Raw genomic sequence first — 19,725 nt, forward strand, 5'->3', positions numbered from 1 at the left:
TGGTTTTTAATGATTTCTTTTTAATTGTGTCAGAGTCATTTCAGTCCATTGCCCGACTGAGCCAGATAGAATTACATATAGTGAGAGCTAGTCTCTCCGTTGGTTTTCTGGGAGGACTAGTCTTCCCATTGGTCAGCCTTTTCCTTCCCACTGTCAGCAAGGTGCCATTCACATTTCCAATGTCTTCTTTGTGGTTTTATTGCTGTGTTACAGTCCTATAATGTTGCATGTGTGCCATGCAAAAATAGCTGTATTTTCCTATTGTGGAGTTTTCCTTGAGCAAGCTAATAAGACTGCTCCCCCTGCTGGTGGCTTTGCGCAACAAACAGCTTCAATCCTTTATTTACCTTTTCAATGCTATCTGCCCAAGCCGAAGCATTTTACTGCAGTTGTAGCGTATAACTGGGAAGTGCCATGAAGAGAAGAAAAAAGTCTTCTTGTCTGAGGGAAATATGTGACTTTCATTTCTCAGCACTGTTGATAATATGCTTTCAGTCCTATTGCTAACTATCTGGTTTTGCTGGATCTCAGGTGCAGAAAGGCAGAATTTGGGTGCCTGCCTTACTTGAGTTGTGGTGTGTGGGGGGTGGGGTGGGGTTGACTCAGAAACAACAGCAAAAAAGTTAGGGTTGAATTTTTCCTGTACTAGTAACTTAGGGTTGACCTTCTGACCCAGGAAATATTCAACCCTAACTTTGGGTTGACCTACTGACAGCAGTCACCAGCATGCCCACCAGGAGGCAGCGTAGAGCACATCGGTGGCTGCTGGGCCTTCTCCATTCTTCCTCTTCTTCACTCACTGCTGCATTGTTCAGCTGGTGGGGGTGGCAGTCTTGGTAGCAGGATTCTCCCTTGCTCCCTCCCTCCCTCCCTCCAAGCCAAGAGCTGATGCCCCAAGCGGAAGGAAACTCCGAACATCTGCCTGGCTCCCCCCAGACTCTCTGCTTTTAGTAACAGCAGGTCTCTCTGCCTCTCACTTCCACTGGCTCTCGTTCCTGTGCTTGGAGAGGAAGAGACCCAGAAGAAGCGAGGGATGGAGGGAAGGAGGATGCTGCTGGCTGGAGATGAGTGTGGAAGGTCAAGAACAGTCCAGTTTTTTAAAAAAATAAGTTACAAACTTAGATGGAAATCCTGTACCCTTTTCTAGCTCCATTATGGGGGAGGGAGGGAGTGTCCCAGTAGTGGGCTGTGAAGAGCCTGCAGCTTTTGCAGATGGCTCCGCAGGAACTCCCCCAGGAGTGACTCCATGAAGGGCAAGCCCCCCAAATGGAGATTCTGGAAAGAAACCGTCACATACAGCCAACTCTAGCTCCAGCTCCACCTCCCGTGGGACTTCGCAGACTTCCCGCCAGACCTCGGGGAGGCTTGGAGATGAGATCTTGGCCAAACCTGGGATCTCACGAAGATTGCTCTGTCTGCTGGGGGATTTATAACAGGCAGGTGGCCTGAGATGAGAGGCCAGACTGGGAGGAGGGCTCAGGGGCAACAGAGCCCTATGACCCCTAGGAGACCTGGCAGTCGGCAGAAGGCAAATGAGGGGCTTGTGAACATAACAAGTCCCTCCGCGGAGGCTGAGGTCCCAGCTCCAACAATTCTCTAAGCCCCACCTGCCCCCAAAGCCCCCAGTTCGGGAGTCGAGAGCGCACACCTGAAGAGGGACGAGGGGCCATGCTTACAGGCTTACAATCTCACGTCCAAGCCAGACACATCTTGGACTGAAAGGAAACTGGCCTCCCCACCACACTACCCCGCACCTTAAGGGTCCCAGTGAATATGGGCTTGTGGGCCAGCCCCCACCAACAGGCACAGTTACCATCCACATCCCCAGTCAGCTGGTGTGACTCCACAGACCAAGACATGGGTGACAGAGCATTCCTTCCTCCCCAAAGTTTTGCCCAGCAGCCAGGCGAGGTTTTGCCATTTGGCAGCAAGCCGGCTGTCTTCCCGATGGATTATTGACTTGTGCTGTAACCAATCAATGGTAGCCAGCCTTCATTCCAAAAGACGGTGTCCCACCCCTCTCTGTTTCTTTTTCCATTCCAGGTCTGAGGACTGCAAAGCAGAAGAAAGAAAGAAAGGGCGGAGGCCAGGAACCATAGAGCAGAGGGCCTTCCTCCACCCAGCCCAGGACATTCCCCAACACTTGCTGGGTTGCCATGATGCTCTGCTCTAGATGAGCTTCCGTGGGCTGGATCACCAGCCCTCCTCACACGATGAGATCTAAGATTTCTTCCTCCAGCAAAATGAAGCCAGCTCTTCCAATTCATCTAATAGCAGCAGTCCTGCACGTGGCTGTGTCCAGAGTCAACCAGCTGGACCCAGGGACGCAGGGATATTCTTATTGAGCTTTTTTTCTCCTGCGCCACAAACTCCTGCTGCCTCCACTCCCGGGGTCCTTGTCTCATTTGAGACCACTTCAGAATCTTTTCTATGTAAGGATGCCACAGTTTTGCTTTGTCATAATATGTTCTATGACGAAGGGAGAATTCAGTGTCAACTGAAAATCACCCGGTTGGCACATCCCTACTTCTGTCTCTAAGGGAGAATGCAGAAGTGGGAAAGGGATCAGAGCAGAGAATGGGTGCTTCCAGATCCCATATGGGGCAAATGCCTCTCGCAGAAATGTCCTGGGCTCTGGGGAGGAAGGCCCTCTACTCAATGGTTCCCTACCTCAGCTCTTTCCCATTTTCTCCACTACAGTAGTCAGATCTGTAATGGAAGAAGAGTCGGGGTGGGTGGGTTTAAGGACTTTGATTCCCATTTGGAATTAACAAACGGGGATTCAGCCAGCCTATATGAATAATGAGAGATTAGCATCTCCCAAAGGGAAGCGACTTCTCGCCAAAGGCCTTTTCATTCAGACCCACAAGTCTGCAAGGTTCCCAAGCACTAGCTGTCTCACCTTCCCCAAAGAGTCACCCCCAGTCCCAACCATTCCCCAGGAGCCTGGGGTACCTCCTCACTGATGGTGACTCTGGATACTGCCGGGGAGCCCCCCTGCGGGAGTTGGAGGTGGCGCTGGAGTTGGCTCAAGTGTTTCTGTTTAAAGAACCTCCATCTGGGGGGCTTGCACTTGGTGGAGTCACTGGTGGGGGAGGTCTTAAACAGCCGCCTGCAGCAATGGCAGACTCTTCACAGCCTAGAAGAGAGCAGGGAGAAGGTGAGAAAGTGACCCTTAAGCAGACATTGGCAGGAGAGGGGGCCAATGGGGCAGGGAAGGAGTGCAGAACAGAAGGAGGGGCAGCAATACAGGTAGCCCAATAGGCTTCCAGATGGTGCATCATCCTCCTTCTGGCTGAGGAACTGGGCCGAGACAGCTGCTCCAACGCTTTGGGGCAGAGACCTTTGACATGTGGGGTGCAGTTCTGATAAGCCCAGCTCAGCCAGATTATGTTAGAGCTGGGAAAGGTGCAGAAAAGGACCATGAAAGAGCTGAGGGGTGAATGAAAACCATTTAACCAAAAGGCAGTCCAGTTTTCAGGCACTGCATGACACCTCCTATCTGTACCAGGCCTATGAGGGGCCCGTGCCCAGGCTCACTTTAAAAACGAATGCAACTACAGTCATGGACACGGATGACGTTGGAGCAGCTGTCTCGACCCAATTCCTCAGCCAGAAGGAGGATGGTGCACCACCTTGAAGCCTATTGGACTACCTGTATTGCTGCCCCGCCTGTTCTGCACTCCTTCCCTGACCCATTGGCCCCCTCTCCTGCCAATGTCTGCTTAAGGGTCGCTTTCTCACCTTTTCCCTGCTGTCTTCTAGGCTGCGAAGAGTCTGCAAATATTGCAGAAAGTTCTTTAAGACCTCCCCCACCAGTGACTACGACAAGGGCAAGCCCCCCAGAGAGAGGTCCTGGTGACGAACCAAGAGGGTTGAGCCGACTCCATCGCCACCTCAAACTCCCTCAGGGGGCACCCCGGCAGTCTCAGGAGTCACCATCGGTGAGGAGGTGCCCCAGGCTCCTGGGGAATGGTTGGGACTGGGGGTGACTCTTTGGGGAGGGTGGGACAGCTGGTGCTTGGGGGCTCAGGAGCCAGCCTGAATTCCAAGAAAGGGAATTCCCGTTGCTTAATTCCTCATGGGAATTCAAGTCCTGAATCCCCCCTCCCTTCCCATTCTTCTTCCCTACCAGGTTTGACAACTTTCCTTGAGGAAGTGGACAGAGCTGAGGTAGGGAACCATTGAGTAGAGGGCCTTCCTCCACAGAGCCCGGGACATTTCTGTAAGAGGCATTTGCCATATCTGGGAGCACCCACTCTCTGCTCTGATCCTTTTCCCAGTTCTGCAGTCTCCCTGAGAAGCAGCAGCTGCAGAATATTCCATGGAGCGGGTGGTGTCCCCAGAAAGGAGTTGAGAGCAGCCCACCAAGTAAGGGTGCCCGGTCCATTTCCAGGAATGCACGGAGAGTCCTTCCATTCCTAACAGTTCAGTGCTTCTAATTTTCAGGTCATCCTTGTCTGGACCCAGTTCTTGTCTGCCATTACGGAAGATGTCAAAGACGTCAGGTCGTTGGGTGGTCAACTCCATTCCTATGATAAGGACGAGGCCATGGAAGCCGTACTGGTGAGTCAGATGCTACAGAGAATGGAAGGGAATGCCCAAGCGAGGGCTCAGTCCAGAGTGTGTGTTTGGGGATGGAGCTATCCCAAGGAAGTCCGTGGGTAGTGACCAACTCTCTTCTGCTCTTTGATCTCTGCTAGGAAATTATGGAGGATGTCAAAAAGCATCCGGACCCTGGGTTCCTGCTGAGGTTATGCATGGACACCGTCACGGAACTCATCTGTGTGCCCTCTCCCTGGGCATGCTTGCGGCCAGCGGTTTGTGCTGGCTGCTCTTCCTTCTATTGAATGGCCATGAGGGACATAGTGTTTGGCCCTTTCTGGCCCTCTTCATGCAACCTTGCCAAGGTTCCTGGACAACTCCAGCCCAGCCATGGCCAAATGTGTGTGTGCCCCCCTCCTGCATGGCCTCAGTTCCCTGCCCATCCATTTCCTCCTTGCCCGGAGAGCTTCTGCAGGCTGGATAGGAAGCAACAGAGAGTCTGTCCTTCTGCCTTCTCCATTTGATCCCTTACTCCTTATACAACAAAATGGAGACGTCCATGTGCCCCTGTCCCCGTGGTGGGCCTATGTTGTTAATTCAGCACCTGCACACAGTATGGCAGCAAGCAAAGGGCATACCCACAGGATAGTGCCGGCCAAGACGGCCATTCATGGGGGGTGGTCGAGGTGTTCTTTTGGATACAATGCTCTTGCTATAATCAGGCGGGATTCCAAGAGGGATGGCCACCCCACTCCAGAACTCTAGAAAGAACTTGAGAAAAGACCTTTCCAGCAGGCCAAACAAATTGTGCCAGGGAGGTTTCAGCCTGGGACGAGGTACTCTTTGAGCAGGCAGTTGCAGGACAGGGTTGAATGAGACTGCTCTCCCTCCTGTTCTGGAACATCTTCCCTGAGTGGTGCGCATCATATATATGCTTTCATCCAAGAAGGGGACCCTTACTTAATGAGCATGAGGCAATATGCGTGCAGCCCCTGGACATGCCAGCACAGCCGCCCACTTCTGGCATATAGAACAAGTACCCTGTCTTTGGCGGGCCGGTCATGGCTGCATGGGCATGCACAAGGCGTTTCAATCAGAAGGCAGAACATAGTTTCATTTGCATTGAAGCCATCACTACTGCCTCACGGCTAACCTTCAAGAGGATAGCTTCCAACAGTCACGATTTAGACCTCATAGATGTGCATAGAAAAGGCAACAGTGTTGACGAATTTGTGGCTTTGGAGATTACAAAATCGTTTCGGGGGTGTCCAGCTCCTGCCACATTCTTCCCCAAATCTAACCTAAGCGAGCTGGGCTGCAGCATTGGCTGCTAGGTGCCTTCCACCAAAGTGAGAAGCACAGAGGCTTGCATAGACCAGTGTGCCTACGAGGTGGAGGAGAAGGGTGTGTGGGTCTGCTCGCCCTCCCACCCCCCACCCCCACTCTGCCCGTTGGCAGCACAGGCCTGCGCATGGGCTTCCTGCATGTTACTGTGGATGAAACTTGCACAAAACCATTGTGATTCCAGTATGAAAGGGTCTCTTCTGATACGCTCCTGGGGATTTACACCACTGAGTTTAGTGTGTTGTACAGCCATGCTGCTTTCTGCTGGATTGACACTACTTCTTGTTCTGTCTGGTGTTTTAACAAACGTGGTCACATCTCTAAAAGAAGTGTGGTTATTATATATTCCACAGCAGAACTAATTGTTGGGGTTTGTCATTATTTAGCAAAGCGCCAAAAGGAAGCTATCCACACCATTTACAGAGTAGAGTGCAGAGTTGAGTTGTTGCCGTTATTTGAAGAACACGCATGGAGATTGTTGTACAATCTAGATTAAAATGATTTATTGGTGAAGTACATTTAGATAGGAAAGACCTAGTCCTATCTATCAGCTACATTATGAATAGGAAGGGAGAGAGAGATGTTTCCATCTACTCTCTAAGAGGAAAGGAAGAGGACTGACTCTTTACTGGAAGTACCTGAGGAGTCGAGGCAGGGGCCATAGAGTAGAGGCAAGAAGGGACAGGTAAGGAGACCCTCACTAACTACCTCTACTCCCAGTACCCCAAGTGGTCATTAGGAGAGCTGGTGCGAAAGATTGATGCACTAGGACTCCATCTCCAACACTAATAGTAGTAGCTTCTTTACAGTAAGTGCAGTTTCTGACCTAATTCCAAAGGAACATGGGAGTCTCTTGTGCAGAGTTGAATCTCTCTCTCTCTCTCTCTCTCTCTCTCTCTCTCTCTCTCTCTCTCTCTCTCTCTCCATCAAAGTTTCATGGTCAGCATCAAAACTTCCACATGATCTAGAAAGCTGGGCTTTGGGATGTGTTCACGACCATCTAACTAGCCTGGGACAAGTTTATCCTGTAGCAGAGGCCTGTACAGAGCAAGCCAGGCTGCACATGGGACATCTCAAGCTGTTTGATGTGGCTTGTCATGCACTGAAATCACGCTTGATTGTGGAAGACCGGAGTGGACTTCAATGTTCTAATCAAAGACATGCATCTCTGCGGGCACAATACAAGCGGGAGTTGCTATTCTCTTATAATGAGCCAGCCCTATTGGTATCCTAGGTATATTTTGGTGTACTTAAGCTTTGCCCATATATGGCAAAGCTTTTCTTCAAGCAATTCGGAGTGTGAAAGGTCAGACCAGATACTGGTGGTCACCAGGGAGCTGTTGCTGAAAATGGCCTCCTAGGATCTGATCTCCATCTTGCTGCTAACACTTAGAAGCATTGTGTACAGCTTGACAATTGCACTGGGATTCTCCATGTCTCCTGCGAATGGGCTTGTGGAGATTTACAATGTGGCTGCTGCATTGCAATTTCACCAAGTACACATGCACAAACCCAGTGAAGGTCATTCACTTCAAGGAGGCTGTTGTTCGGGTTTGTGATTATTTAGCAACGCACCAAGGAAGCTACCAGGCATTGGAGAAGATCCTTTCTCTTCTGCTTCTGGTGGAGAAGGAATGCCCCATCCTCTTCTCTTTTGTATTTGCATGCCAGGGTAATAGGAGATGTTTCCGAGTTCCTTCACCTCTCTTTCCTTGTTCCGGTGCTGTCCAGTCTCATGGCTGCCTTCTTTTTCCTCACATGTAATAATCAAGTCAACAACCAAAGTTGGGATGTAAGTCCATCTATTGTCTCTGAATCTGGAATATAGGCAGGGGTCAGCTTTTCCTTCCATCAACCCCTCCTTAAGTAGTAGTTGATTTAGTTTCTCATTCCACACTCTGGCTGCTTGTTTGAAGCCATAGATGCTCCTTTCTGGTTTGGACACAAGGCCCTTTTTTCTAGGTACCTCCTAGCCTGGTGTCTGTTTCATGTAGATGTCTTCTTCGGTTTCACCATGAGGGGCAGTGTCCTAATTGAAGTGTATGTCACAAGTGGTGCAAAGGTCCCATTGTAGTCCTCACCATAGATCTGGGAGTATCCCTTGGCTACTTGCCGTGGCTTGTAGCACTCTACATCCCCTTCTGCAACCTGCTTGACTCTGAAGACCCACTTGCATTCCACAGTCTTTCTTCCTGCAGGTATTGACACAAGTCTCCAAGTCTCCTTTTTGTGCAGGGAATCAATTCCTTCGAATGCTGCTTTTCTCCATGTCTCACCTTGTGTCAGCTGGCATCTTTTCTTTCTCTTGACATGTGGTGGGTTCTTATAGCTCTCCTCCTTTGGTCACAAGTGAGAACCTTTTGGGTGGAACCCCTTTGTGGGGCCTCTGGCAGGGCCTCAGTTCTGCCTCAGGCTGTGCAGCCCCTTCTGAATCTGTATCCCCTTCTGAACCTCCTTCTGGTCATGGCACAGATTCTTCTCTTGCATCATGAGACTCCACTCACGTGGTTCCTCTTCCACCTGCATCTCTGGCACAAGTTCTGGCACATGACCTTTAGTTGGCCCTTGTCTCTCATCAAAAGACACCACATTGCAGATCCTGACCTCTCCATTTGTAGGATCAAGGGTTCTCTATCTCTTTTGGCCAGGTGCCTATCTAACCAACACTCCCAGTTCGCATTTGCGATTGAGTTTGGTTCTCCTGGCCTTTGGGACGTATGCATAAGCCACTGATAAAAACATTTTGACATGCTTTAGAGAGGGTTTGTGCCCAAGCCATCCTTCAAATGGTGTCTTGTCTATTGCTTTGCCTGGCAATCTGCTTTGCAAGGACTTAGGAACACATAGGAAGCTGCCATAGACTGAGTCAGACCATAGGTTCATCTAGTTCAGTATTGTCTGCACAGACTGGCAGTGGCTTCTCCAAGGTTGGGAGAAGGTTGGGGACCACCCTGGTTGCATATGAATGGGAGACTAGCACTGTAAGAGATTCCCCTTAGGGGATGGAGCCGCTCTGGGAAGAGCAGAAGGTTCCAAGTCCCTTCCCTGGCTCCTCCAAGATAGGACTGAGAGAGATTCCTGCCTGCAACCTTGGAGAAGTCACTGCCAGTCTGTGTAGACAATACTGAGCTAGATGGACCAATGGTCTGACTCAGGAGATGGTAGCTTCCTATGTTCCTATGACATCAGAATGTATTAGTTCCAAAGGACGCTGTGACTCTGTGTCTGTGCAGAAAAGCTGGGTCTTACCCCTTGATTAAGTAAGCAACACTGAGCCCTTGTGGCAGCTTCTCTGCATGACTCCACTTTAAAGTCCTTACTAAGGCCATTTTCCCCAAGCTCATTTATCACATGGATTTGCCGATGTGCTAGTCTTTTAGGCCATATGGTAGAATGGTCCTTGTGTTTGCATGAGGCTGCAAGCCTGGCCTGTTCAGTTACACAGTCCAATTGAAAAAGCACATCTTTACGCATATAGGCTGTCATAAGGAAATCATCCTTCTTAGCTGATGTAGCAAACTTTGTCCTCCAAAGTCACTTTGCAACCTTTATTGACTCCATCTCCCACAGAGCTCAAGTTACTCTCCATATCAGGGACTAAGAGGGCATCTTGGATCAAAATCTTTTCCATTTCCCCATCCAAATGCCTACAATACAGTTCAGCAGTTCCTCTCCTGGCTGAATAACTACTGTTCCCATCAGCAACCCAAACAGCAACTTTGTCATTTTTGTCTGAATCGATCAACAATTGAGGGGGATTCAGGGTATTTGGGGTAGCGCCTGAATCAATAACAAAATCATTCCTGTCATTCCTGGTTGCTACATTGAAAGACTTGTCTTTTTTATTCTCTCTCTCTCTCTCTCTCTCTCTCTCTCTCTCTCTCTCTCTCTCTCTCTCCTCTTCTTTCATTCCAGCCTGCTGTTTGCTTCTCTGTCTATGAAAAACACTTAACTTCCTTTCTATTGTTGAGCCCCTGGTGGCGCAGTTGTAAAACTGCTGCCCTGTAACCGGAAGGTTACAAGATCGATCCTGACCAAGGGGCTCAAGGTTGACTCAGCCTTCCATCCTTCCGAGGTCGGTAAAATGAGTACCCAGAATGTTGGGGGCAATATGCTAAATCATTGTAAACCGCTTAGAGAGCTTCCAGCTATAGAGCGGTATATAAATGTTATTGCTATTGCTATTGTGTCAACAGACTGAGAGTCATCTCTGGAGCTATGGTAATCAGGTTTTCCTCCTCTAGGATTCTTTCTGCAGTTGCCGCCTTCAGGATCTGGGCAATTAGTGTTCAAGCCTGGAGCATGTGCCTTTCCTGAGAGAAGTCCACCATCAAGTGTGTCATGTTGTCACTCACTTTGGGGTTCAAAGGCAGGCTGGAAGCTGGTGCCATTGGGACTCTGAAGAGCAGACATTAGGAAACAGACTTCCCCAAGACTTCAAATGCCATCAGGCAATGGCTATGCTGTTCAGCATAATATCAGTTGTCAGTTCTACAGCCCTATGGAAACAATGTAGCTGCAGCTTATAACAGCGAGCAATGTTGGTATCCAAGCAGTTGTGGAAAGCTAAACAACACTTGAGATTGACCCTCATGGTTGCCCACTCGCCCTTTTTAGGACAGGGAACTCCCTCTACTTGTAAACCTCATGAGCTGGTGAGGCCTCAGCCGTTAAGAGTTCAGAAAACTTTTGCTCTCCACCTGAAAGAGACATCCCAATTCTCAGAGAAGTTTAAGGTCACCCCTTCAAACCTTCACACACACTTCACTCAAGGCATTTCCAGACTTCTCTTCCTTGGGTTTGCACCCAAACGGACCAACTCCAGCATCCATGAACTCATTCTTCTACCTGAATATTGGCCCCTCCAGCTATGACTGATGCATGGCCTCCAAGTGGGTTTTGGAGTACAAGTCCTCCCGGCCCAGCCCCTGCCAGTAAAAATATTGGTGGCCAGGAGAAAAAGGGGGCCCACCTACAACTATAAGGCTATCATTTACTTTTTATAAGAAATAAATAAAATTTTCAAAAATACATAAGTGGAAAAAAGGTACAATTAATTTTTTTTGCAAAATAAATGTATATTTTTAGTAATTACAGTGTACATATATTGTACATATTACTGGCAGTGTACAGTACAGGTTGTTATAATTGAATTTTAAAATTTTAAAATTTTTTAAATAAATGGTGGATATTTTTAAATAGTTTGCTTGTACTGAACATTTTACACATTAACAGATAGTTCAAAAGCATATTTCATGCAGTCCACTATATTAAGAGCATTTGTTTGAGTTCACTAGATGATTGTGCGAATCTGTCAATAATTGCTTCTGCATCCTATTCATCTAACAATTCCTTTTCAATGGATAGCAACATGTATGATTCCAAGTTCTCCTCAGACAGTGAATTTCTTAGTCTTGTCTCTATGATATTTAGCTTGGAAAATGTACCCTCACATTGGACTTGAGTAACTGATAGTGTTGCTGATGACTTTATAAAGTTCATAAAGGTTATCATATGACTTGTCATGAAGTCTGTTGGATGCCAGAATTTTTAGTACACATGATGGGCAAGTGCTACAAATTTTATACTTGTTGCAACTGGAATCCATATTCTCACCATCATTAAGCAATAGCTTTAATACAGCAAAGTTCAAAGCAAAAGAAAACAATTCCTATATTACTTGATCTTTGCTGATTTGTGGAGACAGCTTAATAATACCTTCCAATGCTTCATCTTCAAGGCCCATCTCTGCAATAGTTTTAAACTTTGCTGGGTCCAAGCAGGATAAATCTTTATACAACTTTTTGTGTTGTACAAAGCATGGATCTAGTGACTGGACAATGCAGTCCAATATTAGGTTAAACACATTTACTCAAAAATCAGCTCGAGAATCTGAGGAATTTCCTTCATCATCTATAAGCTCATCTGCCATTCTTTTCTTCTTCCTCTGCCACTTAACTGGCAATGCTGTTTCCAAAAAGTCAATTTCCAATGTTTGATTTTCATCCATATTCAACTGTGAAATTTTGTCATTACATTTGTTTACAAATTCCAGTGCATTGCTGTGAACGTTATCAAATGTTCTTGTCTGTTCCTTGTTGTTGCTGAATCTACTAAACTCCATGCAGTAAACATATCTAAACCACTTGTCTGTAAATAACTTGATAACGGGGTTTCAAATATATACAAGTAAGTAAATGCTGTCAATATTGCTTCATACTTTAGAAGATTTTGAAGTAAAACATTTGCTTCTTGTTTTGTTTTTGCATCAAGCTTGTCTGAATCTTGTATCATTGATAAGCAGGTCAATAGATTTACAAAAGTACTGACAGCGGCATCATAGGAAGCTGCCTTAAAAAGTGTCAAACCGTTTGACACTATACAAGGCAGCTTCCTATATTCCTACTAAGCTACTCAACAGCCAGGTAAGAGGGCAGGGAATAAGCATGCACAGGATCATAGGAAGCTGCTTTATACTGGGTCAGAACATTGGTCCCTCATGCACCATCACCATGAGTATTGTTGCTTGCTTCTTGATTATTTGTGGCGGAACTGTACATTGATGTGGATGGTGGTTGTGGTATTATAAAATCTGTAATAGACCTGCATCGCTTGGCTGATTCCTGCCTTTCTGCTTCTTGTCGCTCTTTGCGTTTCACTGATCCAGATTTATGTTTTTTCTTTTTTCTTTTTCCAAGTCAAGCCACTGAACACAGCTCCCCAGAGAACCCTGTCTCAGAGGAGGCACTTCCTGAAGGCCCAGCCAGGGGGTTGCAGATTTGGAAGGGGCAGGAGGAATTGAACAGGGATTATATGGGACCTGTGGGAGTGAATGATGAAGAGGTGGTGGGCTGGAGGGGCAGAAGTCACCCTTATTAAGCCTGATCTGGTGCAAAAGAAGCAGTATTTGCCAGGCAGGACTTATACGATCCAGGGAGAAGAAGTAGGCCTCAGGCTTCTGAAGAGTAGACACTACACCTACAGAGCCCCAGCCCACAGCAAACGGTCCCAGAGACATCATTGCAGAGCGTTTTCTTACTGCAAGGGGAGCATGCTGCGGAATTCCTTGCTGAATTTTAACACTCCACAGTAAATGATAGCCTTGTAGTTGTGGGTGGGCCCCCTTTGTCTCCACTGTATATTAGTGATGTGAACATGGTTCGTCCCTGGGTCCGCCTCTTAGTCAATCAAACAGACTCAGTAGGAATCATTTAGAGGCTTTATCGCTACTGCAGTCTAGCAATAGGTAATCAATAGGCTCACGCTCTCAAACCAATTACAGTTTGGTTACAGGTGCGTCTTACATTCATACAAACAATCTGAATGATGCTGACACCCTAGACACAGTATACGTGACAATAAAATGGTGGTCCAAGTATCTAGTACGCATGCGAATGATTCATTGTTCATCTGGTGACTACTCCTCATTTGGTTAAATCCTGTTTTCTTAACTGTCAGCGATAAACAGTGAGAGCCTTGTGAGAACCAAGTTTCATAGATACAATTTAGTGGAGAGAGATAATGACGTTGATCACGAGAGGCAGTGATGTCCCTGAGCTGGGCTGGGGTTACTTTAAGTTAAGATGAGGTTTTCTAAGTAAAAGGGGGTTTCTTTGCTTTTCTAAACACATCATTAGCAATAGCAATAGCAATAGCAACAGCAATAGCACTTACATTTATATACCACTCTATAGCTGGAAGCTCTCTAAGCGGTTTACAATGATTTAGCATATTGCCCCCCAACATTCTGGGTACTCATTTTACCGACCTCGGAAGGATGGAAGGCTGAGTCAACCTTGAGCCCCTTGGTCAGGATCGATCTTGTAACCTTCTGGTTACAGGGCGGCAGTTTTACCACTGCGCCACCAGGGGCTCATTAGGGTCACAGTATATTAAAAATATGAATTAAATACATACCTTTTATAGAACACATAAAACACAGCAAGCACGAGGTGAAGAGCTGACGAAGCACACTCAAACGGAGGAGGCCAACGCAAGGAAAATATTTGCTGTCTGTGCAATGTGGGGGCATGGGCAATAGCGCGCAGGTCGAGGGCGTAGGGGCTGAGCAGCGACTCGTGGATGATTTGCTCGAGGGCCAGCTGCATGGTGTCACTCAGCAGCATCTGGCCCATGATGGCGAGCGGGGTGGCGGCAGCGGTGGCAGCAACTGACCCAGGAGGCGGCAGAGGCGGGCAGGGGCCACGGCAGGCAGGCTGCCGGAGGCTCACCAGCGCCCTCTGCCCTCGGCCAGGCACCCCTGGCTGGCTGAGCGTAATATTCTTAAATATAAAGTATCCTCAAAAAATGATTTTATTAAAAAAAATTATTAAAAGAGTAATACGACGTAAATTTTAGTAGCATACAGTAATAATATTGGAACTTCTATTATATTTCCAAACTACTAAAAGGTCATTAACATTTTTAACATATTGTCTAATGTTTAAGGGGGCCCACTTCATCGGGGGCCCATGGGACCCACTTGCCATTGGGCAAGCTGACACCCTGGCCAGTCCGCCACTGGCCCCTGCTCTCGGGATCAGAACTGAATCCGAATCTATAGGACCTTTTCCATACTGGTTCTAGCTTGTGAGTGGTCACGTGTCAGTCCTTCTTCCTGCTCGGCACCAATGGACCTGGGTCAGTTCTTCCCTCCTGCCCCTCTACATCTCCTCGCCCCCTTCCCGTTCTTCTCATTTCTGCATTGCAAGTTAGACAAGTGGAGCGCAAGTGGAGTAAGACTCACTTCAAGTCCTATACATTGCAGTCTCTCAGACCCCACAATTCCTGCCGTGTCTGATACAGAGCTTTCCAGTGACTCCTCTTCTGTGATTCAGTTGATCAGTTTCAGTTTGTGACTCCTGAGGATGAGGATGCGCTGCTTGAAATGGTGCAGCTACCACCTCTTCTCCTGACCCTTCTTCAACAAGGCTTCTACTAGCTCCAGCCTGTCTTATATTTTTATTCATTTATTTATTTATTGTTAAATGTATATACCGCCTTTCATTCAAACAATCCCAAGGCAGTTCACATAGAAAAATTAAGACAAGACTATAAAAAGACACAATCAAAATATTAAGCTAAAATATACAAACATAAATATGATTTAAAATACAGGCATAAAATAACCAAACCAAAGACAAAGAAGCAGCAGTAGAGACCATCATATAAAAAGCCTGGGTAAAAAGCCAAGATTTGGCATGCTTTCTAAAAACTGTGATGGAGACCGAGGAGCGAACAGGGAGAGCATTCCAGAGTCTGGGAGCAACCACAGAGAAGGCCCTGTCCCGCATGCACGACAGCCGAGCCTCCCTCCTTGTCGGCAGCCCCGGAGCAGAGTCTTGGAAGAAACTGATTATCTAGACCCATTTCAAACTGGCTTTGGGGAGGGCTATGGGGTGGAGAATGCCCTGGTCTGCCTGATAGATGATCTCCAATTGGCAATTGACAAAGGGAGTGTAACTCTGTTGATCCTTTGGGGTCTCTTGGTGGCTTTCGATACGATTGACAATAGTATCCTTCTGGAGTGTCTGAGGGGGTTGGGGGTGGGAGCATTGCTTTGCAGTGGTTCCGCTCCTACCTCTAAGGCAGATTCCACATGGTGTCCCTTAGAGACCATTGCGCTTCAAAATCTGAACTCTCGTATGGTGTTCCTCAGGGCTCCATATTGTCTCCAAAGTACTTTAACACCTACATGAAACCACTGGGAGAGATCCTCAGGAGATTTGGTGCAGGGTGGTATCAGTGTGCTGATGACACCCAGATCTATTTCTCCATGTCAACATCATCAGGAGAAGACATAACCTCCCTAATTGCCTGCCTGGAGACGGTGATGGACTGGATGAGAGATAAGAAACTAAGACTGAATCCAGATAACATGGAGGCTCTTACTGTGCCTCTTTGGAAACCGGGTGTGTGTGTGTGTGATTTTGATCTGCCAGTCCAGGGTCACACTTTGCCAGAAGGAACAGGTTCGCAGTCTGGGAGTGCTTCTGGATTGAATCTTCTCCTTGGTGTGTCCCAGGTTGATTTCTATCAGTTTCAGAGGTGATTTCTATCAGTTTCAGCTGATACGCCAGCTGTGTCCATTGCTTGAGATAAATGACCTCTGAATGGTGGTCCATATGCGGCAACATCAGTGATACATATGCTGGTAACCTTCAGACTTGACTACTGCAATGCGCTCTATGTGGGGCTGCCTTTCTATGTAGTCCAGAAACTGCCGTTGCCAGGTGGGTCTCTGGGTCATCTCGGAGGGACTATATTACTCCTGCATTAAAAGAGCTACACTGGCTACTTATAAGTCCGGGGCAAAATACAAGGTGCTGGCTATAACCTATCAAACTCTGAACAGGTTCTGGTATTTAAGAGAACATCTTCTTTGCCATGAGCCCGACTGCCCATTAAGGTCATCGGGAGAGGTTCAGCTGCAGTTGCCACTGGCTCATCTGGTGGCTACTATTAGGAATGTGCATGGAACCGGTGAGTCCCTAAGTCCCTAACTGAGCTGCCTGACCTGGTTGCGGAGTTGGCCTTGGAGTGGCCCAGGAGGTTGTTGTTGGTGGGGGGCTTCAAGGTCCATTTTAGGACACTATCCAGCGGCATAATCCCAATTATGGTAAGTGAAATGGTATTCTTATAGCACATAACCATCCCACCTCCCTGCCCACATCCTCACATCTGCTCCAATTTGTATGAGGGCACTGTGTGAGTGCCCTCAATTGTATGAGGGCCAATTTGTATGAGGGTCCAGTTATTCCTCCATTTTGACTTGAAATACATACGCTTATTAACATGACTTTGCAGCAATCATTGCCTGTTAAGGACATTCATGTTTTGTTGGGGTACATCCCCAGCAACTGGAATCTAGCATTACATCAAGAATGGTGGATTCTTCATGCTGGAGGGAGTGGCCCCAAGGATTATAATACAGCACTGAAAGGAGAAATTTACTCCTGAATTGCAACTTTGGATAACTGATATGTGTTCCTAGTCAGCATTTGAACTGGATTGTTGCCCCCCGACCGACTGACTGAAAGGTAAAGAAGAGAAATATTTGAATCCTCACTGGTATGTTTTTCAGACTATGGGAAACACCTATATCAGGCAGCAGCGATATAGGAAGATGCTGAAAGGCTCATACTGCGTGGGAGATGGCCATGGTAAACCCCTACCAAAGAAAACCACATGGCTCTGTGCTTGCCAGGAGCCAACACAGACTCGACGGCACAACTTAAGGGATCTTTTCTTTTTCTTTTTCCTTCTTTCCTCTTCCTCCCCCACTTTCAGTAATACACAGATATAATTGTTATCCTTGATTATGTTATATACTGTACATACTACTTTAAACTTATTTGAAATAAAAGAGAGAAATTACATTGTGGTTTGAAGGCCCTACATCACTTGTTAGAATCCAGAACACCTCAATTCTAAGCTTTTAAAGGTCTAGAATTCCTATTTGATGGCATAAACGTAAAAATCTCAGTAGCAAGAGACCAGTATTGGAAGATTAAAAAGATGTTTCCTATGTGGTGTTTTTTTTGCCTATTTGAGTATTTTTGTCAGGCTAAGTCATGTTTTACACATGTCAAGTTACTTATTCCAAAATAAAATGAACACTGTGCACTGTAACCTACCAGCTGTGACTCACTTTCATTATGTCGTGTTTTCAACTCCCAATTGAAGGAGCTCCTGACACACAATCACTGCAAACCAAATAAAATTTAGCCACAACTAAGTTACACTGAAAGTAATGGGGCTTAAATTTGTCAGGACTAATTTAATCCATTATGTCTTAGTCATGACTATAGCTGGATCAGGATTGATAGATAATTTTATTCACATTCATTCTGACCAAATTACTTTTAGGAGGATTGAGTGAGCCAAAAAGGAACTGAACCTGAACAGAACCAAGCCTTAGTCTGTAGGGATGTGTGAAACGTTTCGGGTGCAGAACGATCTGTACCCAAAACGGCCGATTTCGGGTGATTCGGACCCGAAACGAATCACCCTCCCAGCCCCCCCAAACTTTTCAGATCCGAAACGAATCACCCCTGTTTCGGATCCGCAATATTTGTTGTTTCAGCCCTCCATTTTGTGGCCGATAAAGTGCCTGCCTTGCCTTCTTCTTCCCCCTCCATTTTCAGAATGACGTCTATTTGAATTTCCCGCCTTTTTGCCTCCATGGATTTCGATGCAAAAATAGCTTCCCTTTCACTTTAACTGAAAAGGTCCTACCTGCAGAGGAATTTCCATATTTGGTGTTGATTAGTAAATAACACCCCCCCCCCATTGGCCAGGGGGAGGTGGAGGAAGGGTCAAGGGTGGGGGCAATTATTGGAGGGCTTTGCAGGAGGGTATTTAAAGGGCCACCAGTAGCCTTTTTCTTCCTCTCTGCTGCCTTGTGTGGGAGAAGAGAGAGCTCTATTGCCCTGCTTACTCAGCCTTACCTCCATTTTGCTCAGCGATTTGTGTGGGCGCTATTGTTCAGCATTTATGCCATTGCTCTGCCTTGCTGGTTGCCTGCCTTTCCTGCTTGATTTCAGCCTCTTTTTGGGGGGGGGGGAAGAAAAGAGGAGGATGAGGAGGAGAATTAAAAACAAACAAACATCTGCCTTGCTGCAAGGCCAGCCTGCTGGCTGTGCAGCCATTCTCTCTCTCCTGCATTTTCTGTCTTTTTAAAAATTGATCAGGAGAGAATATTGGTAGAATAGGAGGTTTTTCCCCTCCTCTTTATATTCCCCCCCCCTGATTTTTTGCAGCTTCTTCGTGCTGTGGATAATCATCACTGCAGCCTGCCTGAAGCAACTCCAGCCCCAGCGTGCCATCCATCCTGCAATAATTTCATCCTTTTTTTGAGAAAAAGAGAAGAGGAGGAGGAAAATTATTTTTTTTTAAAGAAAAATCTGCCTTGCTGCAAGGCCAGCCTGCTGGCTGTGCATCCAGTCTCTCCTGCATTTTCTGTCTTTGTTTTAAATTGAGTAAGAAAGAATATTGGTAGAAAAGGAGGGTTTTTTTTCTCCTTTTTAAATTTCCCCCCTGATTTTTTGCAACTTCTTCCTGCTGTGGAAAGAGAAAATCATTCATCACTGCTGCCTGTGCCTGCCTGCCCGCCTGCCTGCACTTCCACTCCAGGCCCAGTGTGCCATCCTCCTGTGACCAGACCCTCAGAGGGGGACTACAGAGACCCAGCGTTGGAGAAGCCTTCAACTGAGTGAGAGTGGCCCAACCATTTATATTTCACACACACACACACACAGACACACACACCACCACCACCACACACACACACACACACATACACAGATCTTTCTCTAGTCTCCCTTCAATTGTGTATTTGGGGTTTATTTTATCCCTGTTTGGAGGGAGGTTAAGGTTTGGGGGTTTAACTGTTCTCTAAAAGTTTTGTGATATTTGGAAGATTGGGTTTTAAATAGGGGTCCTTCAGTGTGTGTTGCCTTAGAGTCTATAGGCTGGATCCCCATTAGCTAGGTAGTAGTAGGTGGTGGTTCAACTGTAGAGTAGACTGGAAGCGTAGCCTAGTAGTGCTTTAAATAAATAATTCTTTTTTCCCCTCCCAAGAAATTTTATTTTAAAGAGGAAAGGAGCCTGAGCCTGTTCCAGTGCTTGTGCTAATAAAGGATTAATTCAGCTCAATGGTCTCAGCACTGACTCCTCCTATCCTGAGTCCTGCATACACTTTTGTGTTGTTGCTTTTTAAAAAATATTGAAAGCCCCTAGCCCAGTGGCGTATATAGGGAAAATAGCACCCAGGGCAAGCACTGAAATTGTGCCCCCCCCATCCAAACATCTGACACCCATCTTTCAGATAACTCT

At 46.9% G+C, this 19,725-nt stretch overlaps 1 long non-coding RNA gene across 1 annotated transcript; it reads left to right on the plus strand.

Annotated features, from left to right (window-relative positions):
- Positions 1 to 917: 917 nt before the first annotated feature.
- On the plus strand, positions 918 to 17,524 carry LOC128345038 (uncharacterized). The gene is made up of 3 exons (XR_008316225.1): positions 918 to 2,432; positions 4,450 to 4,566; positions 16,973 to 17,524. It is a non-coding gene; the product is annotated as an uncharacterized LOC128345038 (long non-coding RNA).
- The last annotated feature ends 2,201 nt before the right edge of the window (positions 17,525 to 19,725 follow it).

This window comes from Hemicordylus capensis, chromosome 2 (genome assembly GCF_027244095.1).
Source record: "Hemicordylus capensis ecotype Gifberg chromosome 2, rHemCap1.1.pri, whole genome shotgun sequence".
Taxonomy (NCBI): Eukaryota; Metazoa; Chordata; class Lepidosauria; order Squamata; family Cordylidae; genus Hemicordylus; species Hemicordylus capensis.